Source organism: Pongo abelii, chromosome 11 (genome assembly GCF_028885655.2).
Source record: "Pongo abelii isolate AG06213 chromosome 11, NHGRI_mPonAbe1-v2.0_pri, whole genome shotgun sequence".
NCBI lineage: Eukaryota > Metazoa > Chordata > Mammalia > Primates > Hominidae > Pongo > Pongo abelii.
In genome coordinates this window covers 45,298,501-45,323,743 of record NC_071996.2, presented here as the reverse complement: position 1 = coordinate 45,323,743, position 25,243 = coordinate 45,298,501, and the positions used below count along the sequence as shown (strand labels likewise).

General features: G+C 41.6%; 1 protein-coding gene across 6 annotated transcripts in view; it reads right to left on the bottom strand.

Moving 5' to 3' along the window:
• The window catches only part of KYNU (kynureninase), a 190,407-nt gene that overhangs the window by 88,279 nt on the left and 76,885 nt on the right, over window positions 1–25,243 (bottom strand). The gene's annotated exons all lie outside the window — the stretch shown is intronic.

Here is a 25,243-nt window from a genome sequence, read left to right as displayed (position 1 = left end):
TTTCTGAGAGAGTCCCATTTTAAAAGAATAGACAGTACATAGAATAAATCTAATAGACAGATTCCAGGATAAGTTCACTAGAGGGGAGAAGCCATGTAAATAAGTATATAATTTAAGAATTTATATTTCAACATAGCCATTTAAGGAAGGGCCTGTATCTTTATTGGGTCAAGGAAAACTTCTTGTTGCATTTGCCACATAGATTTCTCCATTTGACAGACAAGGTTGATGAACAAGTGGTGGATGTTAAAAGATGTATCTCTGATCATTGTAAGGTGAATAATATCTAATGTCAAGGGGCAATAAGAAAAATCTCACTGTATATTCCTAGAACTAAATAAAATTTGTCCTAGGTATACTAAGATATGAATATAAGCTTATGTTGCATATAGTGACATATGCCTTCTCCATGTTTCAAAGACAAGATTTCTTTGAAATATGGTTTAAAAAATACTGCCATCTTCATTATATTTGTTTCCCTACATTATTGTGGAGGCTAAAGCAACTCTATATTGGGTGTTAATCTGCCTTGTTGACTTCTGGGTAACCCTTATTCTGGGAATGCCTTTAAGATTTCTATTTTAACTACTGCTACCATAAATCCTGCCCTTAGGCAGATTCACATAGCATTCTTGCCTTTCCCTGAGAGATTGACTTCAATTGTTCCACACAATCCTTCCCTATGTTTTACGTATAAGTCATACGAGGTGGGTAATGGTGCGGGGGGATTCACTATCTAATCTTGTTGTTGCCAGTTGCCAGGACATCATGACTTCTGTTTCTCACTCCCTATTAAATGTTTCTTTCTGAGAAACTGGATTTGTCAGCCTCTTTCTTGGGCCTTTCAGTGTCCTCCGATTTGGGGGATAGGTTTGCATAAACCTGTTGATCACAGAACAATTATAGTGTGAATTTTTACTGCTATTTCCAAAATAAACACTATCTAAAGTAACTTGATCTTACTCTTGACTCCCTGTTATTTGCACACATTTTTATGGAAAACCATTTATTTAAAAAAAATGGCAGGGTGAGTGGAAGGAGGAAAGAAAAAGTAATATGAAGAAAAATACAAAATTAGTAGAAAGAGAAGCATTTTAAAGAATAAGGTGAGGAGAAAATAAAAGAAAAAATAATTATCACAAATAAAATCAAGAAATGGAAGAGGCAGGAAAAAGGAGGCTTTCTGTAGAAGCTCAGACATTCCATTTTTGCTTAAATATTATATTCTGATTAAAATGGATATAATGGTAGGCTGAGGCAGAAGGAATGCTTGAACCCAAGTGTTCAAGATGGGCCTGGGCAACATAGTGAGATTCTGTCTCTGCAAACTGTTTTTAAAAATTAGTCAGGTGTAGTGGCATGCTCCTATAGTTCCAGCTACTCTGGAGGCTGAGACAGGAAGAGTGCTTGAGGTTTCAGTGAACTATAAATTGCACCACTGTACTCCACACTCTAGCCTGGGTGACAGAGTGAGAACCTGCATCTAAAAAAAAGCAAAAACAAAAACAAAGAAAGAAATAAGAAAACAAATAAAAAGAAAAAGAAAAACATAAATGAAAAAAGAAAATTTGGATATAGGCTGGGCGTGATGGCTTACATCTGTAATCCCAACACTTTGGGAGGGCAAGATGGGTTGATGGTTTGAGCTCAGGAGTTCAAGACAAGCCTGGGCAACATGGTGAGACCCTGTCTCTACTAAAAATACAAAAAACAGCTGGATGTGGTGGTGCATGCCCGTGTTACCAGCTACTTGGAAGGCTGAGTTGGAGGATCGCTGGAGCCTGGGGAAGGTGGCGGGTCAGGAGAGGTAGCAGTGCACTCCAGCCAGAATGACAGAGGGAGATTCTGTCTCAAAAAACAAAAACAAACAAATAAAACACAATACAGATTCCTGGACATTTTGGTTCTCCAAACAATACAGTGTTCATTTTGAATCACCTAAAATTTTTCTGGCTTGGGAATGTGATGCGCCTACACACATGTTCCCCTCCAGATGTGCTGGGCAGAATTAAACTACACTTACGCTTGGTATAGAGCTTCCCTCATCTCACTTTCAATGGCCTCCTCACACTTGGGCCAATTCTTTGTAAATAATCCCTTCCTGATTTGAACAATTTTTCTGTACACATATACAAACATTATTGTACAATGGACCACTTTAAATTAAACTTAACTGAGCACATCACAAAATGCAATCTTCATCTGCTACTGACCTTTATCCAAGGACAGAGTTAGTCCAACATGCAAGAACGTGTACACTTATAACTGGGGGTGGTGCAAATAGTAAAGTTTCAAAACATTAACAGAAGTGTTTACTACAAATATGACCTAAAGGCACTAAAGAATTTAGTGTTCTTAACATCAAAGAGCTACAACAGACTGATATTTAGTGTACAGGCATACTTTGTTTCATTGCTCTTCACTTCATTGTTTTTTGTTTTATTTTGTCATTCAGGTTGGAGTACAGAGGCATGATCACAGCTCACTGCAAACTCTGCCTCCCAAGGTCAAACAATCCTTCTACCTCAGTTACACGACATCCAGCTAATTTTTTGTGTTTTTGGTAGAGACAGGGTTTTACCATGTCCAGGCTAGTCTCAAACTCCTGAGCTCAGGCTATCTTCCTGCCTTGAACTCCCAAAGTGCCAAGGGGATTATAGACATAGGCCACCACACCTGGCCTTTTGTTTGTTTGTTTTTAAAACAAACTGTAGGTCTGTGGCAACCCTCCATCAACTGATCCTATCAGTGCCATTTTTCCAAAAGAATGTGCTTACCTCATGTCTCTGTATCACATTTTGATAACTCTTGCAATATTTCAAACTTTATTATTATTATTTCTGTGATCAATGATCTTTGATATTAATACTGTAATTATTTTGGCATGCTACAAACCACATTCATATAAGACAGAGAACTTAATAAACGTTGTGTGTTCTGACCACTCCACTGATCAGCCCTTTCCCCATTTCTCTCCCACTTCTCCAGCCTCCCTGTTCCCTGAGACTCAACATTGAAAATAAGCCAATCAATAACCCTACAATGGCCTTTAAGTGTTCAAGTGAAAGGAAGTGTCACATGCCTGTCACTTTAAATCAAAAGCTGGACATGATTAAGCTTAGTGAGGAAGACATGTCAAAAGCAGAGGTAGGCTGAAAGCTAGGTCTCTTGTGCCAAACAGCTAAGTTGTAAATATAAAGAAAATGTTCTTGAAAGAAGTTAAAATTGCTACTTCAGGGAACACAAGAATGATAAGAAAGACCAACAGCCTTGATATGGTTTGGATGTGTTCCCACTCAAATCTCATCTTGAATTCCCATGTATTGTGGGAGGGACCTGGTGGGACGTAATCATGGGGGCAGGTCTTTCCTGTGCTGTCCTCCTGATAGTGAATAAGTCTCATGAGATCTGATGGTTTTAAAAATGGGAGTTTCCCTACACAAGCTCTCTCTTTGCCTCCTGCCATCCATGTAAGATGTGATTTGCTCCTCCTTGCCTTCTGCCATGATTGTGAGGCTTCCCCAGTCATGTGGAACTGTGAGTTCTCCGCTAAACCTCTTTCTTTTGTAAATTGCCCAGTCTCAGGTATGTCTTTATCAGTAGCATGAAAACAGACTAATACAGTAAATTAGTAACAGTAGAATGGGACATTGCTGAAAAGATACCCATAAATTTGGAAGCAACTTTGGAACTGGGTAACATGCAGAGGTTGGTATGGTTTGGAGGGCTCACAACGAGAGGAAAATGTGGGAAAGTTTGGAACTTCCTAGAAACTTGTCAAATGGCTTTGACCAAAATGCTGATAATGATATGGACAATGAAATCCAGGCTGAGGTAGTCTCAGATGGAGATAAGGAACTTGTTGGGAACTGGAGCAAAGGTGACTCTTGTTATGTTTTAGCAAAGAGACTGGCAACATTCTGCCCCTGCCCTAGAAATTTGTGGAACTTTGAACTTGAGAGGGATTATTTAGGGTATCTGGTGGAAGAAATTTCTGAGCAGCAAAGCATTCAAGATGTGACTTGGGTACTGTTAAAGGCATTCCATTTTAAAAGAGAAACAGAGCATAAAAGTGTGGAAAATTTGCAGCGTGACAACATGATAGAAAAGAAAATCCAAATTTCTGAGGAGAAATTCAAGGTAGCTGCAGAAATTTGCATAAGTAACGAGGAGCAGAATGTTAATCCCCAAGACAATGGGGAAAATGTCTCCAGGGCATGTCAGAGGTCTTCATGGCAGCTCCTCCCATCACAAGCCCAGAGGGCTAGGAGGAAAAAGTGGTTTCATGGGTGGGACCCAGAGCCTGCCTGCAGTGTACAGACTAGGGACTTGGTGCCCTGAGTCCCAGCCACTCCAGCCATGGCTGAAAGGGGCCAAGGTACAGCTCAGTCTGTGGCTTCAAAGGGTGCAAGCCTCAAGCCTTGGCAGCTTCCACGTGGTGTTGAGCTTGTGAGTGCACAGAAGTCAAGGTTTGGGAACCTCTGCCTAAGATTTCAGAAGATGTATGGAAATGCCTGGATGTCCAGGCAGAAGTTTGCTGTAGAGGTGGGGTCCTCATGGAGAACCTCTGCTAGGGCAGTGCAGAAGGGAAATGTGGGGTGGCAGCCCCCACACAGAGTCCCTACTGGGACACCACCTAGTGGAGCTGTGAGAAGAGGCCCACTGTCCTCCAGTCCCCAGAGTGGTAGATCCACTGACAGCTTGCACCATGCGCCCAGAAAAGCCACAGACACTCAACACCAGCCCATGAAGGCAGCTGGGAGTGAGGCTGTACCCTGCAAAGCCACAGGGGTGGAGCTGCCCAAGACCACATGGGAACCCACCTCTTACATAGCATGACCCAGATGCAAGACATGGAATCAAAGATCATTTCAGAGCTTTAAGATTTGACTGCCCCACTGGATTTTGGACTTGCAAGGGGCCTGTAGCCCCTTTGTTTTGGCCAATTTCTCCCATTTTGAACAGTTGTATTTACCCAGTGCCTGTACCTCCATTGTATTTAAGAAATAATTAACTTGCCATTTATCTTACAGGATCATAGGCAGAAGGGACCTTCCTTGTCTCAGATGAGACTTTGGACTGTGGACTTTTGAGTTAATGCTGAAATGAGTTAAGACTTTGGGGGACTGTTGGAAAGGCATGACTGGTTTTGAAATGTGAGGACATGAGATTTGGGAGGGGCCAAAGTGGAGTGATATGGTTTGGTTGTGTCCCCACCCGATTCTCATCTTGAATTCCCACATGTTGTGGGAGGGACGATCTGGTGGGAAGTAATTGAATTATGAGGGCAGGTCTTTCCTGTGCTGTCCTCCTGATAGTAAATAAGTCTCATGAGATCTGATGGTTTAAAAAAGGGGAGTTTCCCTACACAAGCTATCTCTTTGCCTGTCGCCATCCACATAAGATGTGACTCTCTCCTCCTTACCTTCTGCCACTGTCATGAGGCTTCCCCAGCTACGTGCAACTATGAGTTCTCCATTAAACTTCTTTCCTTTGTAAATTGCCCAGTCTTGGGTATGTCTTTATCAGCAGCTAAAAACAGACTAATACAAGCCTTATTGCTGATATGGAGAAAGTTTGAGTGATCTGGTCAGATGATCAAACCAGCCCCAACATTCCATTAAGCCAAAGCCTAAACCAGAGCAAGGCCCCAATTCTCTTCAATTCTTTGAAGCCTGACAGAGGTGAGGAAGATGTAAAAGACAAGTGTGAAACGAGCACAGGTTGGCTCATAAGGTTTAAGGAAAGAAACTTAGAAGTTCAAGGCAGACACAGGTCCCAGGAAGAGGAGTACATAGCATAGGAGCCAGGCAGTGACCAGGGTAGGAGCCAGGCAGTGACCAGGCAGTGACCAGTGGCCAGTGCCACTCCCTGCATAGGGTCCAGGTGCACTTGTGTATCATGAAATGCAGATCCTTTTATTGATGATTTCTTTGGTGGAAACAATTATTAGATCTTAAAAATCTGGTCATTTCAATTGAGAAAAGAGAGGCAACTACTCTCTGTAAATAAAGAGGCATCCAGGCCTGACTTGGAGGACCCAATGATACAAGAAACTTTGAAGAGCAGTCTCTCAATAGGGCATCACGACAGCAGCAAACTGAACCCTGCTTTTTTCAGCCTATAGCTATACTGCCTTTCATGATGCCCATAGTATTTCTGTAGACGATGCCAGCAAAAGGGAGAAAGTCCATGGTTTTACCCCAGGTTTCTTATATACTTACATATAATTATAGCACACAGCATTATCAGCAGAAATGCAAACTGTAATCATTGCCAAAGAGTATATTACTAGGGGGAGGAGTAATTGCTTCTTCAATCTTCTTTGGAATAATCCCTCATTTGGGCCCAAATGAAGTATTCCCAGGATAATCTTTGGATGAAAAAAACCTGACCTATCATCTTTCTCAACCAAATAAATGGAATGAATGTTTTTGCATTCCAAAGTTTTGGGCCCATTCAAGGGATCAAGGTAATGAGCAAGAAAGGCAATGTCATGGACCATCTCGGAGGAGCTGGGAAAAAGGCTGTTAAAGAAACAGCAATATCCAGGGAAGCGCTGTTTGGGACATTAGCTTTTATTCCGATGTCTTCAACTATTTCTTAAAAAGACACAGTATAGTAAGCTTGAAGAGGAAATCCCATCTGCAATAGAAAAAATGGAATGCTTCTATAACACAGGTGTGTAGTGGCGAGTTTTAAGTGAATTTGTCTGGTTCCTACTTGAGAATCTTCCTCTCTCAAGGTTTCAGTTTAGAGAACTCCACTGAAGTTTTCTTGGAAACCTCAGAGGTGTCTGCGTTAGCAAGATGACTTAAGATTACACATACTGAGGTTATTTCCACCCCATTGATTGTGTTGGGGGTCTGTAAGGGTGGCTGAAAAAAGCAACAAAAGGATATACTGTTTGACATTACTCACAGGAGTTGCTTGGGCAAGGGTGAGGTGAGAATCAGCCCCCAAAGGGTACCATGAAATTACTAATGAACTTGTCTCAAGTTGGCTATTTGCAATACAAAAAGTACAAGGTGAAATAGCAAGTGCTGATGGAGAATCTGCAGCAAGTTACCCAGAAAATCAAGCTAAGATCATTGATGCAGGCTTCACTAAAAAACGGATTTTCAGTGTTGATGAACAAGTCCTCTATTGGAAGAAGATGCTATCTAGGACTTTATGGCTAGAAAGGAGGTCTCAGCTACAAACCTTCAAGGGACAGGCAGAATCTTATTCGGGATTAACGTAGCTAATGACTTTAAGTTTAGGCCAATATTTATTTACCATTCAAAAAATCCTAGGGCTCTTAAGAATTATGCTAAATCTACTCTTCCTGCGCTTTACAAGTGAAACGACAAAGCCTGGACGACAGCCCACCTATTTACAGCATGGTTTGCTGACTATGTTAAGCTCACTGTTGAGACCTAATGCTCGGAAAAAAAATATTTTCAAAACATTTAGTGCTTATTGACAATGCACATAGTCGCCCAAGAGCTCTAGTGGAGATGTACAAGGATATTAAACTTTTCAAGTTTGCTAACGCAATATCCATTCTGCAGTCCATGGATCATGGAGTAATTTTGACTTTCAAGTAGTATTCTTTAAGAATAAAATTTGGCAGCTGGGCAGAGTAATCCCAGCACTTTGGGAGGCCTAGGCAGGTGGATTGGTTGAGCTCAGGAGTTTGAGACCAGCCTGAGCAAAATGGTGAAACCCCATTTTTACCAATGATACAAAAATTAGCCAGGCATGGTCGCATGTACTTGTGGTCCCAGGTACTCGGGGGAAGCTGAGGCCGGAGAATTGCTGGAGCCCAGGAAATCAAGGCTGCAGTGAGCTGATTACACCACTGTATTCCAGCCTGTGTGACAGAGCAAGACTCTGTCTCAAAAATAAAAAATAAAAATAAAAAACAAAATAAAAAAATTAAAATTAAAAATTTGGAAAAAAGGCCAGGTGTGGGGTGGCTTCTGCCTGTAATCCTAACACTTTGGGAGGCCAAAGTGGGTGGATCACCCAAGGTCAGCAGTTCGGGACCAGCCTGGTCAACATGGTGAAACCCCACCTCTACTAAAATTATAAAAATTAGCCAGGGATGGTGGTGCATGCCTGTAATCCCAGCTACTCGGGAGTTTGAGACAGGAGAATCACTTGAACCTGGGAGGCAGAGGTTGCAGTGAGCCGAGATTGCGCCACTGCACTCCAGCCTGAGTGATAGAGTGAGACTGCTTTTCCAAAAAAAAAAAATAAAATAAAAAAAGCATTTTTTGAGGATATTGTTGCCACAGATAGAGATCCCTTTGATGGATCTGTGCAAAGTCAGTTGAAAATCTTCTGGAAAGGATCCACCAATCTAGATGCCACTAAGAACATTCATGATTATTGGGAGGAGGTCAAAATATCAACATGAACAGGAATTGGGGAGAAGTTTATTCCAACCCTCATGGATGACTGATAGGCTCAAGGCTTCAGGTGGAGGAAATAATTGCAGATGTAGTGGAATATCAAGAGAGCTAGAATTAGAAGTGGAGCCTGAAGATGTGACTGAACTGTTGCAATCTCATAATAAAACTTCAACAGATGAGGGGTTGCCGCTTATGAAAGTGCAAAGAAAAATGGTTAAGATTTTGAAGATGGTGAAGATGCTGTGAACGTTGTTGAAATGACAACAAAGGATTAAAATGTTTCATTAACTTAATTGATAAAGCAGTGGCAGGATTTCAGAGGATTGCTTCAAATTTTGAAAGAAGATCTACTGTGAGTAAAATACTATCAAATAGCATCACAAGCTACAGAGATTTCTTCCATGAAAGGAAGACTCAATTAACATGGCAAACATGATTGCTATCTTATTTTAAGAAATTGCCACAGCCACTCCAACCTTCAGGTAACACCACCCCAATTGGTCAGCAGCCATTAATATAGAGGCAAGACACCCCACATCAGCAAAAAGATTACAGCTCACTGAAGGTTCAGATGATTGTTAGCATTTTTTAGCAATAAAGTATTTTTTTAATTAAGGTATCCACATTGCTTTTTAGATGTAATGCTATTGCATACTTAATAGACTACAGTATAGTGTAAACATAACTTTTATATGTACTGGTTAACCAAAAATTTGTGTGATTCACTTGATTGCAATATTCACGTTACTGCAGCAGCCTGGAACCAAGCCACAATATCTTTGAGGTATGTCTGTATTTTCAAAAGATTATTTACCTAATTGGCCTATCTTTTTTGGTTCAAATTAGATTTCTGAAACCAATATTGTCCTAAGATGTTTCAATATCATCATTTCACTAACAATCTTTTTTTAAAAAGTTAACCAAAGTTTATTCAAGTTGTTTTTCTTCATTCCTTTACTTTTTCCTAATTATTTTGAATTAATGTGGAAACATCAAGAGCTCCAGTTATGTTGGGTCAAAATTTTTAAAATGCTTCCGGAGAGCTTAGCAGGTTTTGAAAGGATCTTTACAAGATCATCTATGACTCACTGCAATAAATGTCAAGATTTAAATCACTTCTGAGATGAATGTGAGCCAGTGCTCTAATCCAAAGAGTGCTTCTCTGCTTATTTATTCCTTGTTTATTTATTTATTGAACATCATATTTTTGCTTTACCAGAAGATAAAACTTAGTTAAATGCAAGCAACTGCATTCTGGTCTCAAAGACTGGCAAACTAATGTTTATGGATCCCTTAAGTATTTCAGCACTTCTAATTATGTGACTTGTATTATTTCAGCATGCATAGCAACTCAATAAGGTACCTACTCTAATTTTCTTCATTTCATAATGAGGAAACTGATGTGCAAAGAGATGAACTAACTGACCAAAAATCTCGTAGAAGAAAAATAAAATAAGAATGTTCTTTCAGGGTTAAAGCATTGTTTACAGAAAATACTCTGTGTATTTGACTTGAGACCAAGGATCATAATCAACTTCCCTCTGTGTCTTTTTAATCCTAACATAATTTCAAATCTCTTGCAAAGTGGGGATGACAAGGTCCCAAGCTGTTTACCATTGGATAAGAGGGTTCATTACGGGTCTCATAACTGCCATACCATGTTCTGTATATTTTATTAAGCAGATGCAAATGTTATTGTGGATTTGGTTATAAGGTTTGTAATTAGGCTAAGACCAAGAACTTTACATTCCATTTTTCAAGTAACAAATTTCAGCAGCCTTTAGAGGTGGCTGGTACATGACTGAGGGTCTGTAACCATGGGGGGATAGCTTCCAGGGATTATTGCTTCTCTGAGGGTCAGCCACAGATTTCATAAAGCAAATTTATGTTCACATTACACCATTTTTATAATCTTGAATGCATGTAGCTAACCCTGTGTGATTTTTATGTATCCAGGGAGAAGTAAGCTTAATAATAATATTAATAATATTCTTCAGCAATTTTATTTCTACCATCTTGATAATATGACATTAATTATAAGGGAAAGTTATTCCATGTTTTGAAGAATTATTGGCTGTCTATAAAATGTTTCATTAATAGTTTTTCTTCTCATCTGAAATTGAATTTTTTCTACTTCTATGAATAAATATGGTTGTTTATTATTTCTTTCTCTTCTCTATCCACACTATCAATTTGTACACATAATAATTTTTATTATCCTCCTGTTAATTTCTTTTTAAAATTTTTTATGGTAAACTAAAGGCTGTGGTTTTAAGAACCTGGAAGATTCAATCATGACCCAAAATATACAACTTGTCTGTTTGCTCATGGCACATTTAGACAACCTGGTGTTACAGTAGGTAGTCAGGCAGACATGAGCAGGGCAGGCGTCTCCCTCCCATCACCAGGAATGTCAGGTGATGGTCAGGCAGTTGTTAACTGTCTCTCTAAAATAATAATTGGTTGCAGCCAGTGCCAGGGAAAGACAGTGTCCCAAAAGATAGAAAAAAACCTGAAACTGGTGATCAGCAGTTTCCCAATATCTCAGGATTTGGGTGAGTGGGCTCAAGCACGTACATTAAGAGGCAAAATGGCCGAGTTTTAATGTCTCTTATGTGACCTTCTAGGGACATTCAGCTGGTAAGGGAAGAATGCCTCAAGTGAGCATGCACATATCTCCAGTAAACACACTGCACATGCAGCCCCTCCCAAGTGCTACCAGGCCAATGTGCATGAGGACAGCCCACCCCAAGGGAAGAATCAGGGGAGAAGGGACCCAAGCCTCCAGAAGCATGCCAAAATACAAAACCCAAAGTCAAAGGTCAAACCATGCACTTGATCTCTCAAGTTGCCCACTTGGCCCTTTCAAGTGTACTTTACTTCTTTTCATTCCTGCTCTAAAACTTTTTAATAAACTTTCACTCCTGCTCTAAAATTCGCCTTGATCTCTCCTGCCTTATGCCCCTCAGTTGAATTATTTCTTCTAAAGAGGCAAAAATCGAGGTTGCTGCAGACCCATATGGATTCGCTGCTAGTAACCCTAGCAAGCAGAAAAAATAAATTTGGCCTTTGTTACTCTTTACTGCAGTTACTACACAATTATTTTAATTATTTCATCATTTAAACCACACTTACTTCCAAAGAGGGTTTCAGATAAATTGTAATACAAAACTATTTGAGGAAGAATGATAGGAAGTAGCAACACAATAAATGCAGATGAGAAACAAATTAGAATTTATTAAATATTTTTGTTACTTCAAACTTGATCAAATTTTTCTCAGAACTTTTTAGTAACCAAGGCAAAATGGGAAGCTGCATGGGGTTTGCAAACAAAATGAACACACACACAAAAACACATTCTAAAAGAGTCTATTTGAGTGAAGTTACACATTTTTCTTTTTTTTTTTTTTTCTGTCACCCAGGATGTAGTGCAGCAGCATGATCATGGCTCACTGTAGCCTCAAACTCCCAGGTTCCAGCAACTCTCTCACCTCAGCCTTTCGAACAGCTGGGACTACAGGCATGTACCACTATGCCTGGGTAATTTTTGTATATCTGTATTTCTTGCAGAGGTGGAGTTTCACCATGTTGCCCAGGCTGGTCTTGAACTCCTGGGCTCAAGCAATTCTCCCTCCTTACCTTCCCCAAGTGTTGGGATTACAGGCGTGAGCCACTGTCCCTCGTTTATTCATTTTTTCAATTTGACTTAAGGACCATTTCTCTGACTAATATGTATATAATTTTGGAAGTTAAAAAATTTTGGAGCTAATAGTATGATCTGAGAGACCAAAACAGATGCCCCTTTATCGATAAAGATGGATCCAATGGTTTAGGAAACTAGATTACCTACAGGTCAGGTCATGGGTTCAGAGCCCATCCAGCATGGCAAATCTCTTAAATTCCTGTGGCTTTAAACTCCCTAACCATAGGAGCTATCACACCCTTCCTACTCTGATTTACAACCCAGACCACTGAGAAGACTTCAAATAAAACATGACAATGCATTTGTCATATAAGGTTTGAGGCTTTGGGAAAGTTATAAATATTTTGTTTATGAAGTTTCAGGTCTACAAAACTCACTTTGCCCATTTTAAGAAATAATTGTTATCTTCTATATCCCACATTATATTTTGGGACCAAACACATCTAATTTAACTAATGCAGCATTCAAAGACAAAAACGCAGAAAACTAAATGAATTTTGTCCCATAGGTGTGTTATAACAAGAAATATTTGGTTTTTGTTCTCAGTTCAGGGTACAGGGCTCCTAAAACCCTTGGATATTCCAAATGGTAAAAGTATTTTTTGTTATTCATAACAAGCTCCCTTAGATCACAGGAGAGTTAATGCTAATGAAGTGACTTAATTTGGAGCCCTGAGAGACGTCTCATGATGTGGGGCTGCCCATCAAAAAGACCAAGTGATCAGAGGGAGTAGAGGTGAAACTTTTAGCTCTACCCACTGACCTCCCAGAGGGAGAGGAGGGCTGGGATTGAGCTTTATAAAAACAGTAAGACTCAGAGAGGTTCTGGGCTGATGAACACATCTAAGTACCAAGAGAGTGGCAGGCTCAGAGAAGGCATGGAATCTCCCTCATTTCCATGCCCTATGCATCTCTTCCATTGGCTGTTTCTGAGTTGTATCTTTATAGTAAACTGGCAAACATAAAGTAAAGTGAAAGTAAAGTTCTGAAAGTGCTCTAGCAAATTATGGAGCCTGCAAAGGGCACTGTGGAAATCCCTGAATTTTACAGCTGGTGCGTCTAAAGTAAGAGTGGTTTCTAGGATTTTTGACTGGCATCTCAAGTGGGGGCAGTCTTGTGGGCCAGAATATAAATTATATTACTGTGTGGTTTTTCAAAGACAGGCAGAAAACCCCTACAGCTATGGTTGACAAATTTTATTTAAAAAATAAAATAAGTTTAATCCCTTTAGTTTTCTAAACAAGACTGAATATTTATAGTCTTTCTCTTATTTTTTGTTTTTCCTTAGTAACAATAATGAAAGGTGACAGGTTTGAAATTTCAGTGATCTTTATGTGTCATACATGTGTTTATGGGGCAACAAGGCTCTTGGACATTTAATAAGTTGCAACAGAACTGTAAAATTTTAAATGGTCAAAGGACATCTTTTTGCAGGATTTATTGGCTTCATAAATAAATCTCACTGAATAATATCACTTTACCACTTCCCTGGCATGTATATAAACATTCTAACTTCTTTTTAGAGGATAATAAATATTAAGAACAAAATAACAGGATTAGAATGCAGTTTATGTTCTGAAAGCAAACTGAATAAAGTGAAAAAAAAAATTCACAGCTAAGAGAAGCACATATTCTCTGGTCAAATTAAATGCAAATTCTTTTTCCAGTTTTTTTGTTTACATATTAGAATATTTGAATGTCTAGAATTGGCTTCTAACAAATGAACACAAATGAAGGATTTATTACACAAATATTTTGCACACTTTTAAATGCAATTCAGGGTTGTTCAGAGAATTCCCTCCATCAGAATATGCACTGCTCTAGGTAATTCTGACAGCCTGATCAAGTGCACTGTGTTTTAAGAATCTACTGGTGTGGGAGGAGATTCTTGGTTTTGGACTTTACTGGATCTGGCTGTCAAAGATTCTGGCCCTGGGTTCCAGACCTAAGCATCCAGGGCTGCCCAGATTAGCCCTGGGGCTTCCTGGGAAAGTCTTTGACTCAAGTCCTACACTGAGCCTGACTCCATGTGAGCTGCCCCCAAAATACTACTTTCTGATTTCTGACTGTTCCTTTCTTCAATAATGGTTGTAAATTTCTGGTCTACGCAGATTTCCGTTTACTTATTTTTAACTGTTGCTATATGTTTGTTAATTTTTTTTCAATCAATTCTCGGTATTTGTCATAGAACGGAGAATTTTCGGTTTGTACTCAATCTGTTATCTTTTCTTTTTCTTTTTTCTTTTTTTTTTTTTTTTTTTTTGTGAGATGGAGTCTCGCTCTGTCACCAGGCTAGAGTGCAGTGGCACAATCTCAGCTCACTGCAACCTCCACCTCCCAGGTTCAAGCGATTCTCCTGCCTCAGCCTCCTGAGTAGCTGGGATTTCAGACACGTGCCACCATGCACAGCTAATTTTTGTATTTTTAGTAGAGACTGCGTTTCACCATGTTGGTCAGGCTGGTCTCGAACTCCTGACCTTGTGATCTGCCTGCTTCAGCCTCCCAAAGTGCTGGGATTACAGGCATGAGCCACCACTCTCGGCCTCAATCTGTTATCTTAAACTAGAAGTTGATATTCTGATCTACAATATAGTCACACAAAACCAATAGATATTTGTATAATGTAATGATTAATAATAATTGGTAGGAACTTGAGTTTGCTTTTGTTTACAACTCTTCTATTGAGGTTTGAGGGGTTTGTTTTGTTTTGTTTTGTTTGAGACAGGGTCTTACTCTGTCACCCAGGCTGGAGCACAATGGTGCAATCATGGCTCGTTGCAGCCTCCACCACCTGAGCTCCTGCCTCAGCCTAAAAAGTAGCTCAAACTACAGGTATGAGCCACCCACACCCCACTAATTTTTCTTTCTTCTTCTTATTTATTTTATTTATTTATTTATTTTGTAGAGACGGGGGTCTCACTATTTTGCCTCAGCTGGTCTAGAACTCCCGGGCTTAAGTGATCCTCTCACTTTGGCCTCTCAGTGTTGGAATTACAGGTGTGAGCCACTATGCCTGGTCCCCTATAAAGTTATTAAAAAAATTTAATAGGTTAACGTATTCATATGGTCATAAACTAAAAACAGGTTTCCTTTTTTTTCTTTTTATTATTATTATTATTATTATTATTATACTTTAGGCTCTATGGTACATGTGTGCAACGTGCAGGTAAGTTACATATGTATACATGTGCCATGCTGGTGCGCTGCACCCACCAACTCGTCATCTAGCATTAGGTATATCTCCCAGTGCTATCCCTCCCCCCTCCCCCCACCCCACAACAGTCTCCGAAGTGTGATGTTCCCCTTCCTGTGTCCATGTGTTCTCATTGTTCAATTCCCACCTATGAGTGAGAATATGCGGTGTTTGGTTTTTTGTTCTTGCGATAGTTTACTGAGAATGATGATTTCCAATTTCATCCATGTCCCTACAAAGGACATGAACTCATCATTTTTTATGGCTGCATAGTATTCCATGGTGTATATGTGCCACATTTTCTTAATCCAGTCTATCATTGTTGGACATTTGGGTTGGTTCCAAGTCTTTGCTATTGTGAATAATGCTGCAATAAACATACGTGTGCATGTGTCTTTATAGCAGCATGATTTATAGTCCTTTGGGTATATACCCAGTAATGGGATGGCTGGGTCAAATGGAATTTCTAGTTCTAGATCCCTGAGGAATCGCCACACTGACTTCCACAAGGGTTGAACTAGTTTACAGTCCCACCAACAGTGTAAAAGTGTTCCTATTTCTCCACATCCTCTCCAGCACCTGTTGTTTCCTGACTTTTTAATGATTGCCATTCTAACTGGTGTGAGATGGTATCTCATTGTGGTTTTTAAAAAAAGAAAAAAGAAATCTGTTCTTAAAAACAGATTTCTTTTTTCTTTTTTTAAAAAATTTTCCACACAACATGGATGTATAAAAACAGATTTTCATGAAAAGTTTTGTAATTTGGGTATAATAAACATGAGAGTTGTTGAATCAAGTTTAGCCTAAAGCTATCTACTTATATATATCAAGTCTGGCTTAAAGGTTTCTCTGTGCATAGTGAACTATAACCTAAATGGAGATGTAAACAAACCGTAACCTGCTCCAGTGCTAATCACCGCATTTTGGCCAAAGAAGATAAACTGTTCAAACCCTGCTCAAATAAGGCAAATGCTGAGCTGTAAACAACCTGGCTGTTTCTGTACCTCACTTCCCTTCTCTGTATGTCACTTTCCTTTTTCTGTCCATAAATCTTCTTCCACCACGTGGCTGCGCTGGAGTATCTCTGAGTCTATTACGGCTTGGGAGGCTGCCCGATTTGTGAATCATTCTTTGCTCAATTATACTCTGATAAATTTAATTTGGTTAAGGATTTTCTTTTAACAGATTTAAACAAAATTATGGGAGGATATTGTTTTGGAGTGAGCTCATGCACTAGGACCCCACAGACCAGACCAAACCAAAAAGCAGTCACTTATGATAAACGTGACATAATAAAAAATAAGACTTCAAGGAAACAGATATATCCTAGAACAGACTAGGTTTTGTTTTTCTCCTGTAAACAGGATATTCCAGCATGAGGAGATACCCTCTACTCTAACCCGTAAAAAAAAAATTACCGAAGTCCTTGTTCCTATCTTACAAAATCCACTATTATGCTATTTTCCAGTGGGTTTTAAAACCAAATAAGGACATTTATGATGATGATAGTTACATCAGTGACTAAAGTTTTGGTCAATCTCTCAAAATTGAGAAGATGACCAAAAAGGGAGATTGTTAAATTAACTTTAGCCTAAACTTGCCTCCTTACATATTTTAAGTCCAGCCTAAAGCTTTCTCTGAAAATCTTGAACTGTTACCTAAATGGAGGCATAAGCAGACTGTAACCTACTCTTGTGCTAATCACCACATTTTTGCCAATCAAAGGAGACCAACTGTTCAAACCATGTTAAATTAAGGCAAATGCTGGGCTGTACCCAATCAGACTGTTTCTGTACCTCACTTCCATTTTCTGTACATCACTTTACTTTCTCTGTCCACAAATCTTCCAACCACATACCTGTGCTGGAGTCTCTGTCAGCCTACTCTGGCTTGAGAGGCTGCCTGACTCATGATTTGTTCTTTGCTCAATTAAACTCCGTTAAATTTAGTTTGACTCATGATTTTTTTTTTTTTTTTAACAGTGTGTTCTGCACATGATGGGGTTTGTTGTAAGGTGATCCCATTTGCCCATCGTGCTGGGAAATGCCCTCATGTCAGACTCTTTAAGTTGTGCAGATAACACAGTAGACTTGTCCAGCCTCCTGTGTGGGGACTGGTAGCTAAATAAGAGTGCAAGTGGATAAACATTTATTTAATGCTTTTTTTTTTCACTATTGTAAGATTCTCCCTGGGGCCTGAAAGCTTAAGATGAGTAACTCCTCTCTTTTCAGGCCCAGTACCAAGGTGCAAGGCCACTTACATTAGCAGGGTGCACCAGCAAAATAGCAGAAGCAGGAAGAGAGCTGGCCAGAAGATAGCTACCCTGGTTGGAAGACACATACTCCTGAAGATCGAGAAAGAGGCCATCCAGGTACAACATAGCAGTTACGGCAGACTAGGACACTTCCTGTTTACAGGAGACTATAAAACCTTTATCCCGTCCTCACTTGGTGCCTCAGCCCACCAGCACCCAGGCGCTCATTAAAACAGCATGTTGCTCCACACTACCTCATCTTGTCTGTTGCGCTCTTGGGGTTCAAACCAATATAAAAATTTTACGTTCTGGTGCCAAAACCTGGGAGGGGCTCAAGTCTGTGTCCTCCTTGGGCTTACCCCTCCACCCCAGGGAGTAGGCCACAGCAGCCAGACAAAGGAAACTCCTCAGCCTCCAGTCACCCCTCTGCATGCACATCAGCCACTGATCTCACCTACCAGTAAGTTTCCTGGGAGCCCTGTCAACAGTGAAAAATCTATATGGCCTCTCTTGGTTTCCCCGGTCCGAAAATCCAGCGTTGGTCCAAGAAGGGTCTGGTGTGTGCCAGGCAGTTGCTGATCATCTGTTCTTAGGGGACACCTCTAAGCCAACTGATCCCGTTCCGGGAACGAAAAAGGCAGCAGTGACGATCACTCCTTTTATTGTCTCCCTCCAGCTGTCCAGGATGGTCTCCTTTTTCTCTGTTCTCCCATGCCTACCCTCCGTTATGGGAAACTCCTGGTCCTCTATTCCAAAAAACAGCCCTCTAGGCTGCCTCATAAAAAAACCCTGCAAACCTTGGGCCTCAGATAAGATATCCACCCTAAGTGCCTCGTCTTTTTTTACAATACAGCCTGGATGCAGTACAAATTAAATAATGCATCTAAACGGCCCTCAAATAAAACATTTGACTTTACAATTTTAACTAACTTAAGCAATTGTTGCCAATGACTGGAGAAATGGGGAGAAATTCCTTATGTCCAGGCCTTTTTTGCACTCAGATCACAGCCCAACCTCTGCAACTCTTGCTTACCTGTTCAAATCCTTCTCTTCCATTCTTGCTATCCAGATCACCTTTCTCCTCCCAACCCTACCTCTTTTTCCTCATTCAATCCAGCAGACTGCTGTCCATGCCTCCCAGCCACTACCTCTTTCTCTCAACCGCCTTCTTTAACCCCTTCATTGTCTTCTCAGCCACCATCTTCTCAGCTGCCATCTTCCCAGTCAGCTGTAACCACTTCTTTTCCTACACCGTCCCATCAGGACAATTCTAGCATTGCCTGTACTCATTCTCCTTCCTTATCGCCCTCTCCTGAAGCCTATAAACCCATCCTGCCACCTTACGCCCCTATGTATCCTCCACTGCTTATCAACTCAACTCCCTTACCCCTTCATACCCTCAGCAGGAACCACTTCCGGCTTTTTCCTTCTCTCCGGCCCATACTCCCTCAGGCGCCATCTTTAGCCCATGCCCCACCCTTACTTCAGGAAGTAGCAGGAACTGAAGGTATTACTAGAGTTCATGTTCCCTTCTCCCTCACTGATCTCTCTCAAATTAACAAAATACTCGGTTCATTTCCAGAAGACCCCACCTCTTACATTAGGGAGTTTCAGTACCTTACCCAGTCTTATAAACTAACCTGGCATGACCTCTACATTATCCTCTTCCACCCTCACCCCAGAAGACTAAGACCATATCTGGACCCTAGCTCAGGCGCAGGCTGATACAATTCATCACCAAACTTCTGCCCAGCCTACTGGCGCAGAGGCAGTTCCCAATCAGGACCCCCACTGGGATTATCAAGATGGGGCCTCTGGATGCCACCATCAAGACCACATGATCGTGTGTCTCCTTGCAGGACTCAAAAAGGGTGCCCAGAGAGTAGTAAACTATGAAAAACTTTCGGAAATCACCCAAGGTCCTGATGAAAACCCAGCCCTTTTTCTCTCTTGTTTAACTGAAGCCATAAGAAAATACACCAACTTAAACCCAGCCAGCCGAAAAGGAACCACTATCTTAAACCTTTGGTTCACCTCCCAGTCCACCCCCAATATTCCGCGCAAACTTCAGAAGCTTGATGACGGCCCTCAAACCCCACATGGAGACCTTCTTAATTTAGCCTTCAAAGTCTTTAACAATCATGATGAGGAAAATGAAAGGCAAAACACAGGCAGTTTCAAATGCTTACCTCCACCAGGCTTGCAGGGCTGCAGCTCAACAGGGAAGCCTCCCAGCAATCCACCTCCACCTGGCGCCTGTTTCACCTGTTTCAAGTGTGGCAGTGAAGGCTACTGGTCCAGACAATGCCCAAACCCAGATAAGCCCACCAGGCCATGCCCCCTTTGCGGAGGACCCCACTGGAGGTTGGACTGTGAGCGGACCCCACAAGGACTGCCCCCATCCCTTCCTAAGCTGGCCAAAACCTCCTACTCGGATCTCATCGGCCTTGCCACTGAAGACGGACAGTGCCCTGAAATGGATACCCTGGCAATTACCATCTCTTCATCTGAGCCAAGGGTAACCCTGATGGTGGCAGGTAGGCCACTGTTTTTTAATTAATACCAGGGCAACCTACACTGCTTTACCTAATTTTTCAGGACCCACCGAGTTCTCCCAAGTCTCTGTTGTAGAAATTAATAGACAAGTCTCCAAACCCCGGGCCACCTCTCCACTTTTCTGCTCCCTACACACCTTTTCTTTCACTCACTCTTTTTTTAGTCCTGTCCTCATGCCAAACTCCACTCCTTTCAAAACTCCACACTACTCTTCACTTCCATGTGCCCCATAGTACCCAACGCATCAACCCAGACCCCTCCGGGGCTTCTTTCTTCTACACCTCCAACCTCCCACCTTAAAACATGCAACTTTTCCTTATCCCCCATCTGTAGTTAACCCCGCTGTTTAGGACACTTCCACACCCTCAGTCACAAAACACCACACCCCCATCCACATTGCCCTTAAAAAGCCCACCCAGTTCCTATCACAGAAGCAGTATCCCACCTCCCAAGCAACTCGCATAGGCCTAAAGCCTATCAATTTTCGCCTCCTCACCAGTCACCTACTCCACCCAACAAACTCCCCTTTTAACAAACCAGTTCTACCTGTTAAAAAGCCAGAAGAAACTTATCGCTTAGTCCAGGACCTCAGGCTCATTAACCAATCTGTACTCCCAGTATGTCTAGTAGTTCCTAACCCATATACTTTACTTTCCGCAATTCCCTCTAATACCACCCATTTTTCTGTTCTAAACCTAAAAGATGCTTTTTTTTTCTTCCACAATTCCTTTACACCTTGATACCCAAAACCTCTTTGCCTTTACGTGGGAAAACCCCAACTCCCACCTTTCACGTCAGCTCACCTGGTGCATAGTACCTCAAGGTTTCAGAGACAGCCCCCATCTTTTTGGACAGGCCCTTGCTCATGACCTCTGTACCCTATCCCTAAAACCGTCCATTCCCCTTTAATGTGTTAATAATCTGCTCCTGTGTAGCCCCTCTCAAAAAGACTGCAACACCCATACATCTCTCTTTTAAACTTCTTGACAAAACGGGGTTATTAGGTCTCCTCTAAGAAAGCACAAATATGCACCCTCTTAGTCACCTATCTAGGGCTAGCTCTTACCCTGTGAACCCAAGGGCTCACAGCCGACTGCATATCCCTCCTCCAATCCCTCCTGCCTCCGCAAACTAAGCAAAAAATTCTCTCTCTTTTCTAGGATTAGTGGGATATTTTAGGCTCTAGGTTCCCTCCTTCGCTCTACTTGCCAAACCATTATACCAAGCTGCTAAAGCCCCACTCTATGAGCCTTTAAAATCTACACAGCCCATTATCCAACCTTTCCGTCTACTCCAGAAGGCTCTCACCTCAGCCCCGTCCTCACTCTCCCAGACCTCACCAAACCTTTCTCCCTCTATACCGACAAACAGCGTAGAGTTACACTAGGTGTTCTAACCCAGGCTAAAGGACCCACCCTTCAGGTTATTGCCTACCTCTCTAAACAGTTTAAAGACTCAGTTCTTGGATGGCCTGCCTGCTTCCGAGCATTGGCGGCAGCTGCTGTCCTAACCCTTAAAAGCCTAAAACTATCTCTCCATGCCAACCTAACAGTTTATTCAACCAATAACATCAAAGGCATGTCAACTCACTGCAGTGTACTAGTCTCATCTCTGCCCCATGATTCCTCCAACTGTATGCTCTATTCATAGAAACCCCCCAAATCACTATGCTAACCAGCTCCCGTCTAAACCCAGTCATGCTCTTACCTGAAGCTACAACCGCCAAAGACCCTAAACACTTCTGTGTGAACACAGTTCAAACCTTTCTTATACCTTTTCCAAACCTAACAGACCAACCCCTTCTTTACTTGGTTTGTAGATGGCAGCTCCTTCCTATGTCAAGGACGCCGGCATGCTGGCTATATTATAGTGTCCCCCTCCCCTCTGCCCCATGTACTATTGAAGCCAGTCCACTCCCCCTAGGCACTACCTCCCAAAAGCTGAACTCATTGCCCTCACTCAAGCTCTCACACTGACAGCCAGACAACAAATTAACATATATTCAAATTGTCATTATACGTTCCATATAGTATAGTCACACTCGTCTACGTGGAAAAAACAGGGTTTCCTAACTGCAAAAAACACTCCTGTCATAAATGGCTCTCTCATCAACAAACTCCTTCAAGCTGTCAGGCTCCTGCAGAAAGTTGCCATCATTCATTGCAGGGGCCACCAAACGCCAGACAATCATATATCGGCTGGAAATGTGCTAACAGATCAGGTAGCGAGACAAATAGCCCCACAATCCGTGTAAGGCCAGTTTCTCTCCCTGTCCTTGTTCTCTCCTCTTTACACCTCAGAAGAAAAGGAGGACTTCTGAGCTTCAAAAGCAAGGACCATGGTATGTCAAGGAAAGGTGCTTCGTTCTTCCTCACTCTCAAAACCTTCCTCACCTCCAAAGAATCCACAACTCTTTCCATGTCGGTTACAAACCTCTCTTGCAACTTTTCCACCCAGTTCTCACTTGTCCTCACCTTTCCAGCCATGTCTGAGAAATTACCCAGTCCAGCTCTATCTGCCACTCAGTGTCACCTCAAGGCTCCCTCCGGCCGCCACCTTTTCCTACCCACCAAGCCTGGGGCCAGGTACCAAGGCAAGACTGGCAAGTAAACCTCACTCACATGCCACCCAATAAACAGCTCTGCTATCTTCTAGTCTTTGTCTGTACTTTCTCTGGGTAAGTAAAAATGTTCCCAACAACTTCAGAAGGTGCAAATGTCATCACACAAACTCTCATCATGCATATAATTCCCCATTTCGTACTCCCAACATCTATCCAGCCCAATAACAGGCCAGCCTTCATCAGCCAAATTATCCAAGGTGTCTCTACATCCCTAAATATGAAGTAGGTTCCCTTCATACACACCCTACAGGCCTCAATCTTCAGGCAAAGTTGAAAAAATTAAATCTGTCCTTAAAACCCAATAAATGAAGCTGGCTTTAAAAACCCACCAGTCGTGGACAAAAAAAATCTCCCTTTTGCCCTCATGAGACTCTGCACAACACCAAAAGCACCCTCTTTTTATAGTCCCTTTAAAATCATATATGGCCGAACTTTTATCTTAGGGCCTCCACCCTTACCAAACTCTAAGCCACTCAGAAATTATCTCCCCTTCTTAATCCAGACACAGTCTTTCATTTGTGAAGCAGCAAATGAGGCTGTACGTCTCCCTGTCGACACCTCCTTGTCCTCTCAACATAACTGTCTTGCAGGCACAGACGCGTTTCCAGACAATCCAGATGATGCTCCTACTACAAGGACAGGGTGGATACCAACCTGTCTCTTAAGAATACCCCAAAAATTAAGGTTTTGTTTTTCCAAGGTTCCCACACCACCCCCTATATCACATGTGAAGTAGTTATTGAGAAAGAGGCCCTTTTCCCTTTTATCTATAACCAAATAGACAGGAATGTAAGATTCTCCCTGGGGCCTGAAAGCTTAAGGAAATGAATAACTCCTCCCTTCTCAGGCCCAGTACCAAGGCGCAAGGCTACTTAGGTCAGCAGCGTGCGCCAGCAAGATATCAGAAGCAGGAAGAGAGCCGACGGAAAGACAGCTACCCTGGCCAGAAGACACGTACCCCTGAAGATCGAGAAAGAGGCCATCCAGGTGCAACGCAGCAGTTATGTCAGACTAGAACACTTCCTGTTTACAGAGACTATAAAACCTTTGTCCCATCCTCACTTGGTGCTGATGCCATTTTAGGCCTCAGCCCGTCTGCACCCAGGCGCTTATTAAAACAGCATGTTGCTCCACACCACCTCGTGTTGCCTATTGACGTGCTCTCGGGGTTCAAACCAATACAGAAAACTTACAACTACGGTATATATTATTAATTGAGTTGGTTACCCCAAATTCATATGCCCTAACCTCCAATGTGAGTATATTTGGGAATAGGCCTATAAATTAGTAATTAAGGTTAAGTGCAGTCACAAGGGTGAGGGCTTAATATGGTAGAGCTGGTATCCTTAAGTGTCCTTATAAGACGTGTGAGAGACACCAGAGAACTCTTTCCTCCAGTACACAAAAGAAAGGCCATGTGAGGCCATAGTGAAAAGGCAGCCAAGAGGAGAAGCCAAAATGAGAACCCTTACTAGGAACCAACCCTGACAGCACTTTGCACCTTGATCATGAATTTCTAGCCTCCAGTACTGGGAAAAAATAAATTTATATTGTTTAAGCCACCCAGTCTGTGGTGTTTGTCATGGCAGTCTGGAGACCCTTTCTCTTCCCTTTTCTGGAAATTAATCCTCTAGTCATCTCCTGAAATGGGGTGTGGGAGTATTCACCTGCAGCATCAAGTTGGCAAGGGGATCTGATATTCTAATTATATTTTAAACAGAATTTCAACAAATCTTCTTTTTTAAAAATTCGTGTTTTCATCACTACCTTCTGGAGGTGTGAGGACTAAACTCTGACCTTTTTTCTGTCTTGCCCAAATTCCTAAGAGACCTGGGGAGTAACACCCTACAAACCATAAAATCTCACCAGATGGGTTTTATTTTATCCTATATGACACAGCTTACTTTCCAACCTTACTCTGGCATAACATCAAATGACAGATAAAGAAGAAAATCAAAATATTTTACCCCAAAATATGTCTCTTTGACATACTTTGAGTGGCCCTACAAAGCCTTCTGTTGTGAGGGAAAATTTGCATCTGTCAAGAATATGAAGAATATAACCAAATCTTTCCCTTTTCAGTCCCTTCCAATCCTGAAGAGATGAAGTGAGAGACTAGAACCCTTTACAGGTATGAATAGGAAATAATTGCCATCTATTGTCTGTAAGGGCAGCCACCTATGAGACTTTATCTACATAATAAGAACCTTGGTTTTCATCACCCCTTATCTTCCTCCAGACACTCCTTTCTATTGATTCCAGGTTTTTAGATAATAACTTAACTCTTTCAACAAATTGCCAATCAGAAAATCTTTGACTCCACCTATAATCCTATGACCTATAAACTACTACACTTCCCACCTGTGCTCCTGTCCCCTCCTCTCCCCCAGACCTATGGATACTTCACATGTGTAGATTGATGTCTTTTGTCAACCCAACCACCTTGGGCACATGTTCTTAGGACCTCTTGAGACTGTGCCTTGGGTCATGACCACTCATATTTGGCTCAGAATATT